This window comes from Heliangelus exortis, chromosome 10 (genome assembly GCF_036169615.1).
Source record: "Heliangelus exortis chromosome 10, bHelExo1.hap1, whole genome shotgun sequence".
Lineage (NCBI taxonomy): Eukaryota > Metazoa > Chordata > Aves > Apodiformes > Trochilidae > Heliangelus > Heliangelus exortis.
Genome location: NC_092431.1, coordinates 19,390,029 through 19,403,577, shown reverse-complemented (window position 1 = coordinate 19,403,577; position 13,549 = coordinate 19,390,029). Strand labels below are relative to the sequence as shown.

At 39.3% G+C, this 13,549-nt stretch overlaps 1 long non-coding RNA gene across 6 annotated transcripts in view; it reads right to left on the bottom strand.

Moving 5' to 3' along the window:
- LOC139800570 (uncharacterized) overlaps nucleotides 1-13,549 on the bottom strand; it is a 109,765-nt gene that overhangs the window by 42,624 nt on the left and 53,592 nt on the right. For all 6 annotated transcript variants that reach the window (XR_011727805.1, XR_011727802.1, XR_011727800.1 and 3 more), the window contains one exon: nucleotides 6,490-6,590. This is a non-coding gene — a long non-coding RNA (uncharacterized lncRNA). The remainder of the gene's footprint in view (nucleotides 1-6,489; nucleotides 6,591-13,549) is intronic.

Here is a 13,549-nt window from a genome sequence, read left to right as displayed (position 1 = left end):
AATTTTTCCCCTTTGGGGATATGTGTGTGTGTGTGTATGCAATGTGTGTGAACTCACTTTTCTAACTAGTTGGGGAATAAAAAAAAAGGACTGACTTAAAAACAGATGAGAAAAAATGTTCATTTTCCCATCAGAAAATATGTGTTGTTAAGTGCTGCTCTAGTGCTATATTCATGATAATGAGATTAATGGAATTTTTTTCCACTGTTACAGCTTTTCATCTCCAAGTGACACTATACCCCACTCAGCCCTATCCATGCCAGAGGCTGTACCAATTTATGTACAAGTAGCCTCATTTAGTTGTTTATAAAAGTTGTTTATGCTTTTTTCCCCTCTTCCAGAGGGATATAGGATAAATAATTAACCTGGTCACCCCTAACCTGCTTGTTTAACATCTATGCAATTACTCAAAGCTTGTATCTGATGGCTCCATAGCCAGAAAAGGAGTAATACTGAACACACACAGCAAAAGCTGTGCCAATGGCTTTCAATGGGGCAAGGCAACAGCACCCTGCCCTTGTTTCCTCCTGACCTGCACCTACGTCTTTCATTCTTCCAAATTTGCAAGATTAAGTCTTTTTAGGAGCCCCTAGGTGGTAGTTTCAGACATGAATGTAGTAGCTGTAAAATGGATAAAAAAAGACACAAAGATGCAAAAGGAAACAGGCACTGGAAGCCATGTTTCTCACCTGCTGACCAATTTTGGACTCTTATCTGTATTTTGAAGAAAGCATATGAATTTCTCAAAAATTCTTAGAAACAAATTTTTTCTTCAGGTTGCAAAAATTTCCAAATATGGGTGTCTAAGCTTCGAGTGCTTCATGAAAAAAATATTTGGGATTGGTGGTGGGTTTTTTTGATTTTTTAATCATTGAAGAGGTCATGCAAATATGTGCAAAGGCACAGTTGCATGAACCCAAGCTGGCACCACTTGATGTCTAATCCAGAATCAGTACAGCCATTTTAGCACAGACCTGTAGCTGAACAAGTAAAGGTTGCCACTATGCTTATATAGTACTGGGCTGACACGTACACCCTTTTTTCAGGTTACTACAAGCTATTAACTGGGACCTGAATGTAAGTCTGTGCATCATAGCTTTGCACAATTTAGTAATTTTCTGAGACTGTCAGATGATGCAGTTACACATTTATAAATGTATTGTAGAAATTTTGAAGCAGCTCGTTGTAGTGCTTCTGGATTTAAACCAAATAATTTAGGATTTATAATGAAATTCGATTTCAATTATTCAGATTACTGGTCAAAACACTTCTTGGAGTTGACATAAACCATATCACTCTGTTTTCAAGCAAAATGCTCTGACAAAAGCATGTCTACAACTTACTGAAAAATTCAATATGCTCTGGTATTTCCAGATAAATTAAATTGTAATTATTTTTCTTTGAGAACACATTAAAGTTCTGAAACCATCAGCTTAGTATTGATTGTGATCACTAATGGCTCCAAGGATAGAAAACAATGTAGCCTAGATTGAGGAAGGAAAGGAATTTAAGTGCCCTTCAATTATTTGATTTTTTTTTTTTTTTAGCTCCCACTCTCTCTTGAACTAGAGAGATATGGGGTTTTTTTTCCCCTCCTTTTTTGTACATATTCATTGTCTATCGTGGGTGCAGTGCAACTCTATGCATTTTAGCATGAAAACTCAATATAACTGGATCCCAATTCCTTAAATAACCTTGCTTCTTAGAGGAAGAGAGTGATCCGATTTTTCAAAATTATTCCAAGCCAAAGAAACTGCTGTGTTGGTTGGCATCACTGTCAGGTTGGACTGAATTACTTTCCATTTCCATAAATTAGAGGACAGGAGGTACTCTGTGTACCCATCTAATTCATCTTCTTGCATAACACAGGTCCCATGACTGTTCCAATTTGGTTCCATTTGAATCAGAATACCTCATTTAGAAATAGCATCTGAACCCGATTTTTAAAATTACCAGTGATGGCAAATCAACCAAAACACTTGGTTAGCTTTCCAGTGAAATTACCTCATTTTAATTTTATTTTGCTTCTAAGAGCATTTAATACCTGATTTCGGTACTCCTATCATCTGTTGCCACCCACCAATTTCATATTTTTCTGTTGGACTGAAGAGCTTATTTTCAAAGTCTCCCCTCCCATATAATAAGAACAGGCATACTCTGATCAAAATACCATTTAAATTACACAGATTTAAAATACGTAATAATTTTTATCTCTATTAAACAAAAAAGTTTACAATCCTTTAATTATTTTGTACTTTTTCATTGACTTCTTGTTTTATGAACAGCCCTCAAAACCTGCTCATGAACAGAGTCTTCAGAGGACCATGGGATAATTCAGGTGGAAAGGGACCCCAGGAACAACGGGTCTTGCAGCAGACCAGCTCAGAGGCCAGTCCATGATTCAGGTCAGTCTTGAAAAATGCCCAGAACTGCACAGCTTCTCTGGGCAGGCTGCTGTACTGCTGAGCTGCCCTCATGGGGAAAATGTGTCTTGTATCTGGCATTAACTCCTGCTGCAAAGCAGAGGGTAACTGCCACTAAAAACACTCCAGTTTCTAATTAAGCCCATTGTTCCTTGTTCCTTGCTCCTCTGCCTGCTAAATATTCCAGAAATATACTAAAAAAGATCACAGAATCATAGAATAGTTTGAGTTGGAAGGGACCTTCAAAGGTTATCTCGTCAAATCCCCCTTGCGTTGAGCACAGACATCTTCAACTACATCAAGTTCCTCAAACCCCATCCCATCTGCCTTACTTTTTACCACCTCTCTGGAAAATCCATTCATGTTTTTACACCCTTGTTGTAAAAACATTATTCTTTGTATCCAATCTAAATCTACCCCCTTTAGTTTAGCACCACTACCCCTTGTTTCATCACTACAGGCCCTATGAAAAAAGTAATGATGTTTATACGGGCCCACTTCTTGAGCTTGTCCAGCTCCCTCTGAACAGCATCCCATCTCTCAGGCAGGTCAACCACACCACTGATCATGGCTTCCTTTGCTGAAATAGTCTCTAAACTCTTACCTGTAATCTTTTAACCTCCTCGCAGCTATTCTTCAGGGCCAGCTCCTTAGAATTTATCCATTTATTGACTTAGAAGGAGAATCCTCCACCATGCTTTCCACATCTGTCCCTTCTGAACAGCCTGTAGCCATAAACAGTTGCACTCCAGTCTTGGCTTCATTCCATCCAACCCAACAAACCTCAGGGAAACAGGCTGAGGTCCATTGATAGTTCACTATCCCTCCAACCTTGGCACCTTGTCCTATGGCTTGTCACGGGTAAGCTTGACATATTCTTCCCCCTTCAAGTCTAGTTGAACAATCTGTCACTCAGACCTCCAAGGCTCATGAGGAACAACCCTTTTCCCCCTCTTAGAAAGGTGAATCCCATTTGTGCCAGCAAAGAGCACCCCATTATTGAAAACCACAAAATTACGGCAGCCACAGCGGATATGGAGCCATGTATTCATATACTGAGTCCATCCGTTTCTTACAATATTGCTGCCCGCAATATGAGAAGAAGGTGAGAAGAAAAAACAAACCCTGGAACCCCTTGCTGACTGTCTCAAGACCCTAAAGTCTCATTTCTTTGGACTAAGTGTAGCAGCTTCATTGGCATCTGTGTGGAAGAGCAATAATGAGCACTACTCCAAGGACTGCATGAGGTGAGGAAGACTCCTGGTGATGGCTCCACAGGGAGCCAGCAGGCTTCTCCGAGGGGAGTCCGCCATTTTGCACCCTCTGTTCCCCTCGTAAGGGGGCCACCTACAAAAACCCATCTTTTTTGACTTGTGGAGGTGATCATGATACAGGGCTGTAGGCCTTTCTGACACTGCAACACATCAGGTGTAGTTGGACCATCACCCATAACCAGACTGTCCTTCCACATCCAGCACCTCATACCTGAGGTACTGAGGTGGCGGGTGGGCGGGGGGGGGGTTTGTTCGCCTGCCCCCTTGAGCATACTTTTGCTGCCATTCCCTCCTTTCCCCTGAGCTCCTGCCATCTGCCAGCTGGGGAGGGGGATCCCCATGACCTTGGGTATTTTGTGATGGCTGTTTCTGTTCCACTCTCAGGATAGCAGAGTTCGGCTCCCCTGCTCTCTCTTCCTCAGCCTCCATGATGTTCCTTCGTCTCTCCCGTTCCTCCCACAGCTCTGCCCCCAGCCCAGGCACTCGCCCTCCTCACACCCCCAGGGCCCCCCGGTAGCCCCAGTCCGGGGGAGGACGCCCCGCCAGCCTCTGGCGAGAGCCTAAGGGTCCGAAGAACCCGCCTGAAGAAACCCCCGAGCCCCGCCGGGTCCGCCCTGGTGTCGGTTCCGCCGCCTTTAGCTCTCCCGCCGCGCCTCCAGGCGCAGGTCACGTCTGTGGTTCTGTCAGAATGCCGCGGTTGTTCATTAACACCGATCGTTAACAAAATTACCTCAGAGCGCAGGCGACTGAGGGAAGTACTGAGGGGCCGGGCAGCTCACAGCGCACGTACTGGGAATAGAGCCCTTATTCCTCCTAAAGGACCAAGATTATTTTTGGTATACTAAAATAATCTTCTTGTGTCCACCGTGCACCAATGGCATATCTTGTTATTTGAAAACACTGTACTGTTTTATTTCCCTCCAGAAAATGACAAGAATTTTACAATAAGGTGAAATAAAGAGAGGTGAAAAAAAATTATCACTAGCTACTCTGCTGGTTCTGTTACTATTTCAGGCATCCTCTATTTGTAACATTTTGATACTAAATATACTCCATTTGAATCTGTTAAGCTTTGGTAGGATTTGACAATCTGTATGTTCTTTAATGATAACCTGTGCACTAATGTGCAAAATTTCTCAGCTATGTCCTGAGTCTTCACAGCACCTTCTGTAGCCTCCTACCTACTCTGCCTTTCTGGCTTCTAGTCCTCTCCTTTGTAAGTGCTGTTTTCACAAAATCACAGAACTGTTTTGATTGGAAAAGACATTTAAGACCATCAAGTTCAACCATTAACCCAACTGCTAGGGTCTGGAGTAACATCAAATTATCTGTTTTGTTTTGATCCACATGAATAAAGTCCAACCCTCAAGGGTTGGGTGCAAGCATAAAGTTTTGACAATTGGCACAAACAAAATGATAGAACCCCGTAAAAGTATGGGGGATATGTTGCCAGGCAAAAGTAGTACAAGAAGATACAAGAAAAGAGAAAGAAATGGGAGAGAAAAGATAAGAAAGTGGAAAATAGTGAGAGAGTCAGGGCCACCACCAGAGGTGCAGCTGTATAGCGAGTTTTCTTCAAAATGGCGTTACAGACCTGGGCCAGGCCCAGTGCCAGATGGTGGTGGGAGCACAACCACGACTGGACAGCCACAAAATGGACCCCTTTAGATATCCCCAAGTTCTTTGTTCCAAAGGGGGCTCTCAGTCAGCTGCTACAGGAGCCAGGTCTGTTAGCATCAGAGCCATTGAAGACAGGCTTGCCTGGAGGGGTCTCCCCTACTTGCAGCAGAAGGTGTAGTCCCCACCCAGCCATTAGTTCTTATCTCTTTCCAGGCCAGGTTCATTTGTACAATCAAGGTGTTTGTACTCCACCCTAGCCAGCTTACCTGTTGCTTGTAACACTTTTGTAGCTCTAGTTATTAGGAACTACAATGTAGATACCTCCCTTTAAGGTTTTGGATAAAATCAAAGGGAGAAAAGAAAAGGAAAAAAAAGAAAAAAGAAAAAAGAAAAAAGAAAAAAGAAAAAAGAAAAAAGAAAAAAGAAAAAAGAAAAAAGAAAAAAGAAAAAAGAAAAAAGAAAAAAGAAAAAAGAAAAAAGAAAAAAGAAAAAAGAAAAAAGAAAAAAGAAGAAAGAAGAAAGAAGAAAGAAGAAAGAAGAAAGAAGAAAGAAGAAAGAAGAAAGAAGAAAGAAGAAAAAAGAAAAAAGAAAAAAGAAAAAGAAGAAAAAAGAAAAAAGAAGAAAAAAGAAAAAAGAAAAAAGAAAAAAGAAGAAAAAAGAAAAAAGAAAAAAGAAAAAAGAAAGACTGAGATTGGGAAATAAATGAACAAAAAAGTTTCCAGATGAAGCAAGATTTCATGTTTTAAACAAAACTGGTTTCTGCACCTTAGATGTGCTGGTTTCCACACCCCTGGTAATTATATATAATTCAGTGCTCACTGTTTAAATGATGAGATACCACATACAACCATTAGAACAGAAGTATTCTGAAGTACAGGATTACAAATCAAATGCTGTTTACAGATTTTTTCATAATGCAGTAAAAACAATTTTCTGTAAATACAGCATCTATCAATACTGTAACTTTGGAATCAGTTACTGTTTCACCAAACAGGTTTGAAGTAAAATTATGAAAGCTAATATTTTAAATAAGCTTGATTGCAGTCAAGAAAGTATACACACATGTATTTATAGTTCCATAAGAACATATAAGTCCATAAGAACATATTTTATGATCATTCATGCAAAATGATAAAACTATCAGAAATAAGAATGCATTAACTTTTTCATACCTTCATCATTGCCTGGATCACTTCTACTGGAGGAGGTAGAACTTCTGTGTTGAGGTGCTCAGTAGCATTCAGCATTTTGGATTGCTTGCAAGAGGAAGTATCTAAGAAGAAAAAAAAAAAGTCTTCCTTAATGTAGAAAATACCTTACCAGGGAGTGAATAGTTGAAAAATACAATGTACCTTTGAAGTACTGGAATGATGGTAGTTCAGAACAAGGTACCAAGATGCTCAAAGGCATCTTAATACAATTGCAATACTTCTTATATTGGATTTTTCCCCATTTTGGAAATCCCAGTAGTGGCAGTTACTGGGAAGATCAGTCCCTTCTTTGATGAAGGTTGTCTCGGGAAATATCTCTCTCCAGAGGACTAAAAATATATCCTGCATGAGGATGCAAGGAAGACTATAAAAGTCCTTCAAAAATTGTGCTGTTAAACCTCAAGACCCTTACTTAAAACTAACAAAATAAGAACACATCTTTCTGTGACTCCCTGCATTACCAAGTGTTTTTAGGGCTGAAAACCCAATGTGAATTGCTCACAGAGGTGCAGACCTTTGAGTAGTAGTCCTGATAAGCAAGGCTGGTGTGAATGTCTGCTCAAATCACAATGACAGAAGTGGTAGTACCCCCAGCAGATATGTGTAGGCCTACAGGAACATTTACATCACAGAAATATCCTGTTCACCTTCCTCCAAGTCCTTTGCCTGACCACAGCTCAAAGAAGAGTAGTCACCTTAAGACCCTCCCAGTTCTTCCTTTGCCCTTCTGTATGCAACACCCCAAATGTGTTCTTTCTGAGATAAATATGCTTGCCTGTGGCACTCTGCAGGGCCAGTTTTGTGAGGAGCAAAGCTGAACACAAAAGGCTCTCTGAGCAAAGATTAAATCAATATTAAATCCAGGTTTTGTTATATTCAATTTAGCCTAACTGAGCTGCTGTAGTGTTACTTGACTTGAAATCTTTCATTACCAAGAGGTGAGGACTTCAGAATCTAATAGCATGCTTTAATCTCTAGTTAGTATCAATCTTTTTTAATGCATCTAGGGGAAAAAAAATACAGACTAAAGAATTTTTTTTCTTTTCCTCTTGAAAGAAAGTTTAGTAATAACACACCACAATTCATGCTGTACCAGCAGTTAAATAATAACAAGAAATAAATTGCTGCAGGAAGTTAGGATTTTAAGCAATGAAATCATCACTTTTGCTTATAGGTATTTAAAAGGTGTGAATGGAAATTAATCCATCATTTATAATAGAGCAGAAATGAAAGCATTCACAGGAAAACTAATTTTAATTTTTTTATGCTGATTTATCTTATAATTATATAATGCTTATTTACAATTATAATTATCAATGTGCTTCCAAGATGAGTGACAGTGTAAAGGAAATGGGTTATATATATATATTCTTACATAAAAAGCTAGAAACCAGGCATTGATGCAGAAATTCCTCTGTGATGATGTGACTTCTTAAAATGCAGTATTAATTTATCAACATACACATATCCCCATACTCAATAATCCAGTCACTGTAAAACATGGGTGATAACAAGCCTGTAAGCCCTGTAGTCTTCAGAACCTTTTCTTTTAAAGGTTTATTAGGCATTTGAATAGATGGGATCTATCTTTTTGCTCACATTCTTTTTAATTTTGAATGATAACATGAATTGCCAGGTTCCTCCCCCACTTGTCCTATATTGTCATTTAGTGAAGTTGTTGCTTTTACATAAGCACCAGATTTAACAAATTTTCTTCCCACTTAATTTCCTACTTCTCCTCTTCCTATAGAGTTTGCCACTGTCTTTTTCAGTCTTTTTTTTTTTTTTTTTTTTTTTTTTTTTTTTAACCTTACCTCCCCCTTTGGGGAGGCAAGGCAGGGTGAAGATGTCTCTTTATTTTCAAGAAAGGATTCTTTATAAATACTGCTGTGACAAATCCATTACACAGCACAGAAGCTATCAGCATGGTGCCAAACTCAGGCTGAGAACTGAAGGTCCAGACTAGCGCTGCTCCAAAAGATCAATGGGACACACTTCTAACAGGGAAGAGCTTTAACTGGCTCTATACAGCACTGAAAGAAAATAAAAGATCAAGTGGTATGTTCTAAGGCAGAAATAAATGTGTGTTTGTTTCTGCCCTTCTGGCCCTCTCTTTAAAAATACAACTTAGGAAAAAATACATTAAGGGACAACAAAGAAAATACAAGCGGCTGAGATCTGCGCTCTTTCGATAAGCTGGACTCTGGTGCACAGCAAACTTTAAACACATAGGTGATTAACCTTATGGAAAAAAATACCAGGGGACAGGGCAGATACTCTCCTGCTTGACCTGTTTCAAACAAGACTGGATCTCTTAGATGATTTTATTTATTTATTTTAAAAACTGTTGGTCTAGGCATAAGTAATAATACAAACTGGGGAAGCTAATACAAAATAATACAAACTGGAAGCTAATATTGTCTGAGGGAGAAAGAGATTTCTACTCACAATGTCACAACCTTAATCCTCTGGTAAGGATATGGAGGGATCAAGGATAGCAACCTCCCAGTACCTGAAGTGGCCCTACAAGAAACCTGGGGTAGAGGTTTTTACATGGGTGTATAGTCAGAGGACAAGGGGAAATGGTTTAAAACGTGAGGAGGGGAGATTTAGGTTAGATATTATGAAGAAATTTAATTGAGGGCAGTGAGGCGATGGAACAGGTTGACCAAGGAAGTTGTGGCTGCCCCCTCCCTGACAGTGTTCAAAGCCAGGTTGGATGGGGCTTGGAGCAACCTGATCTAGTGGGAGGTGTCCCTGCCCACGGCAAGGGGAGGTTGGAACAAGATGATCTTTAAGGTCCCTTCTAACCCAAGCCATTCTGTGATTCTATGATGTCTTTTTTTTTTTCAGGAATAAACCAGTTATTTAGCTAAATTATATTTATTCTGGAGCAACAAATGAAACAGTTTTGATTTAGGTATTGACTAGAAACTGCTGCTGAAAAGCTGAGATACCAATCTTGCTCTTTCTCTGTTGGCATACAATAATATATTGACTGGACTGCACTAGGCAAATTTCTTATTTCTTCCTTGGCAATATCCTTCTCAGTTATCCCCTGCTGACTTTAAAATGAGATATCTATTTAAATATCTGCCATATATGTTACAGGAAGAAAACTTTGATGTCTTAAGTATCTGAAAATTTTAACATCTGCTGTTTTACTTTCATTCATCTTGTGAATTAAAGAACAAAAATATTTTCACTTCACAAGACGTTCAGTTTGTGGTTTCACAGCCTTTTAAGCATAAAGAAACTGAGTTTTAAAGTACAGCCATGTTTCTACTTCTTGAATAGGTTTCAGCCTTCTTTTTCCAGCCTGCATTGCTTAGATTTTATTTCACTAAGAAACACTGACAGAAAAGATTACATGTTGTTTCATCTGTACTAAGTTTTAGAGAAATAATGTGAAAGCCTTCTAATCACAGAACATAAAGAAACTTCATAAAGACTTTTTAGTATTCAGTATTTCATATTTAAATACCTAAACTGTGCCAGAGAAAAAACCCAAAGCAAAATTATGGTTTGATGTCTACCTTTCCCTGCTACTGTGGAAAATACATTTCTAACTTCCTTTCCCTTATCAATCACAGACATTTGAAACTATACAAAAGAGCATAAAAGACTGAAAACTCTCTGCTATATTTTAGTCATCCCAAGAGACAAAAATTTAAGAGCAAAAGACTTTATGAATATGAAGTGGTTTAATTACAAAACAAGTGGCACAGCAAGAAGAGAATCTAGAATATCAGAAAGCAGTTGATGAAAGATTCATAATTTAAAATGGTGTCTATCCTAATTCACACCTTAAAAAACCTCAAGCTTTTACATAAACAATTTTATCTTTATCTTTTATTATTTTTATTTTGTCCTTCTAGTCAGCCCTGGAAATGTCACAGCACACATTACAATATAAAGTCTAACTAAAAGGTTTGTTTCTCTCTCCTCCCTCTTCCCCAAAGTTGTCATTTTTCCCTTAAGAATTTACACTCACTACTTATCAGTCTTTTTAGCACAACCATGTACATATTCAAAGATGCTAAGACAAACCTCTAAGTACAGCTGGAACATTTCTCTTAAATAGGGTGAGTCATATTTCAATGGTTCTGAAAAAGAGCTTTCTTTTTCTGCAGTTTTAAAATGCCTCTCAAATTGCCCAGCAGAAAGCTTAATTTGGATTGTGGGAAGCAACAAAGAGTACTTCTCCTTCTTAAGCTCCTACAGTGAAAAAGCTTTTCTCCTCTTTGGTGTCACATATCATCACCAGCTTCAGCTAGATTCTTAAAGACACACAAATCAAAAAGCTGTCACTTCTTCTAAAAAGGTTTGTACATAGCTGCAATACAATTTTCATGCCTGACACCCTAATGAAACACTTCTGTGTGGAAGCTGCTAGAAATATTGTTTGATTCCAGTGACCAGCAGCAGAAGGTCAAGGTCTAAAGAGGTTGTCAGGGATATCCACCATCTTCTACAGCTACCTCTGGTCTAGACTAGGATGAGGTAGAAAGTATTCTGTAAACAAGGGCTATCCAAGGCATGGTTTATTAGGCTCAATGTCACTTGATTAACACGTTCACTGAAACAGCACCAGCAAAAATAAAGCAGGTTAAAGTGTGGCCACTGCTGCACAAGTGTTTAGAAAGGGTTCCTGTGCATAAAGTGAGAAGCAAGACCTTGAATACAGCTGAGCTGCTCCTTTCCTTGACCACATACAGCAGACCAGCTCACAGACCCTTCCTGACGGACAAACTGTGGTGCTGCATGATGGGCATCACTTAGAGGTGGGGGTATCTATCAGCCAGTACAGCAATTTGAGAATTTTTTTCCCAGCTGTAGTATCTGACACATGAACAGGACCTCATCATCATCAGTGCAACACTGTGCTGAGATATCTAAAAATACTGTCTGCAAGGAAGGGTTGATTCTTGGTCCAAGATTAACACATCTCAGCTTCAGTGGCCATGGTAGAGGGAACAGGGGAATCTGAAACACATCTTCATTCAGAGTGAACAAAGTGGCTCCCAGGCAGGTGTCACTTGTCCCTCAAGAGCTGGCAGGTTTTGTGGTTTTTTTTTCTAGAGAGTGCTCCTAAATGCAAAACATTAGAGTGCTCACAGAGACAAATCCATCTATTTTTCAGATCCAAAAAAAGCCACCAGAAAATCTTAAAAGTGACCTTCTACATATCAGTGACAATAATAATAAAGACCTGTCTCAGATCAAGTATTTTAATGAGCAGAAAAGAGGTTATTAACTTCAAAACAAATGTAAAGATACTTGCTAAAGCTGCATCAGGTAGGAGTGGTAAGAGGAAATAAAAGGTATGTCTGCTGTATAGCAAATGCAATAGAGATCAAAAAGATAAGAGGGAAAAAGCCCTGAGAGTGATTTATTACCTCGTCAACTAAATTTAAATTTGCATTAATGTTAAATGCCTCTATGACTGTTCATGGGCACTGAAAACTGTAATGAATGTCCCTAAACACAAAGAGCTAGACTTAATTCGTATATAAACTATTCAGACATTCTTATTCAAACTGACAAGAAATAGGTGAGGTAAAGAAAAAGCACTTTGTGAGGTCAGTCAGAAAGAACACAGATGAATCAGAAGCATGAGAGCTGTCTCAAGTAAAAGAGAGCCAAAAGAACAGAAAGAAACCAAAGAAAAAGAAGGAAATAAGTGACCTGATAAAAGCTACTGTATTTAGAGAGAAATTCAGGAATTACTGCACTTCAACCACTTTAAGCAGCAATAGAGGAAAACACTATGCAAAATAAATTTCTGAAATAGCAGAATAAAATACTATGATTGCTGCCATTATCTAAGTTATAATTACTTCATATCCTGCTATCCCAGACTGATATCCTTCAGACCCACCAGCAAGAAAATTACAAATTTTCTCACCAATTCAAGCTGAGAAACTGCAAGAGCAGCCCTACCTCTGATTAGCCAGTGCAGTAGCTGGCTACCCTCTGCAGACATACAGCTACTTTGTGTCTCAACATTTTATCCCCAGGGTCATGGAAATGCCAAGTTTCATGGAATCAGGTTGCCTGCCTTTCCTAGCACACAGCTGTGACAGAAGCCTGGGCTGCCTGACAGGTTTGGGAGCTTGATGGTTACACTGGAATTACAGAATAACACAGCAGTAATGAAAAACAACAGAGAGCTGATGAACCTCAGACATTAGAGCTCTTCCTCAACAAGTTGTTTTTATTAAAAAAACAAACAAGCAAAAAAAAAACCAAACCTAAAACCTAACCAATACACAACTTCCCCCCCAACAAACATGGTGTACCCAAACTAAAAACTAACCACACTTAAATTCATTCAGAAAAAATGCCCAAGTACCCATATACCCATCCACAGGCCTAGGCTGTATAACTCATTCACAGCACAGGCTTCCTGATTAAACCTTCCAGCATTGCTAATAATAATTGCTTCATTAAAAACATCACTAGTTTTCTCTGCCTTACATGTAATACAGGTGTCCTTGCTGAGATCTGCATAGAGAACTCTGCTTGGACAACTTGACTGGAATTAAGGGGGGGAACTTACTACTTCAGTTGTGCATCTTAAATCAATACACTCTTCATAGAAGTATAAAGAAACAACAGAAAAACATTAAGTTCTCCCGGATGTTATGGGCTGAAGAAACATCTTGAAGTATGCTAACCCTTTCACCTAGGATAAGTAAGCCACTCACACAGACACCACCACCTCCAGACCCTCACAAAGAGCCCCAGCTGATATTCCTGTCACTCAGACTTCAGGCTTGGCAGTGATACTGAAACCACCACTGATACATAATTGCTCACAGAGCGAGTCAGTGCACTTGGCACTTGTCATTCCGAGGCTGCCTGACACCTGATAATTGCTAATCCCCAAATACACTTTTTCCCATCTCAGAGTACATCTGACTTGTGTGATGGCTTGCTCCTTTCTGAACCTTTTGCAGATGGCTGAGGAGAACAGCTGAAGCTTTATGCAGCATGGCAGGGAGGCCGAGGCAGCAGT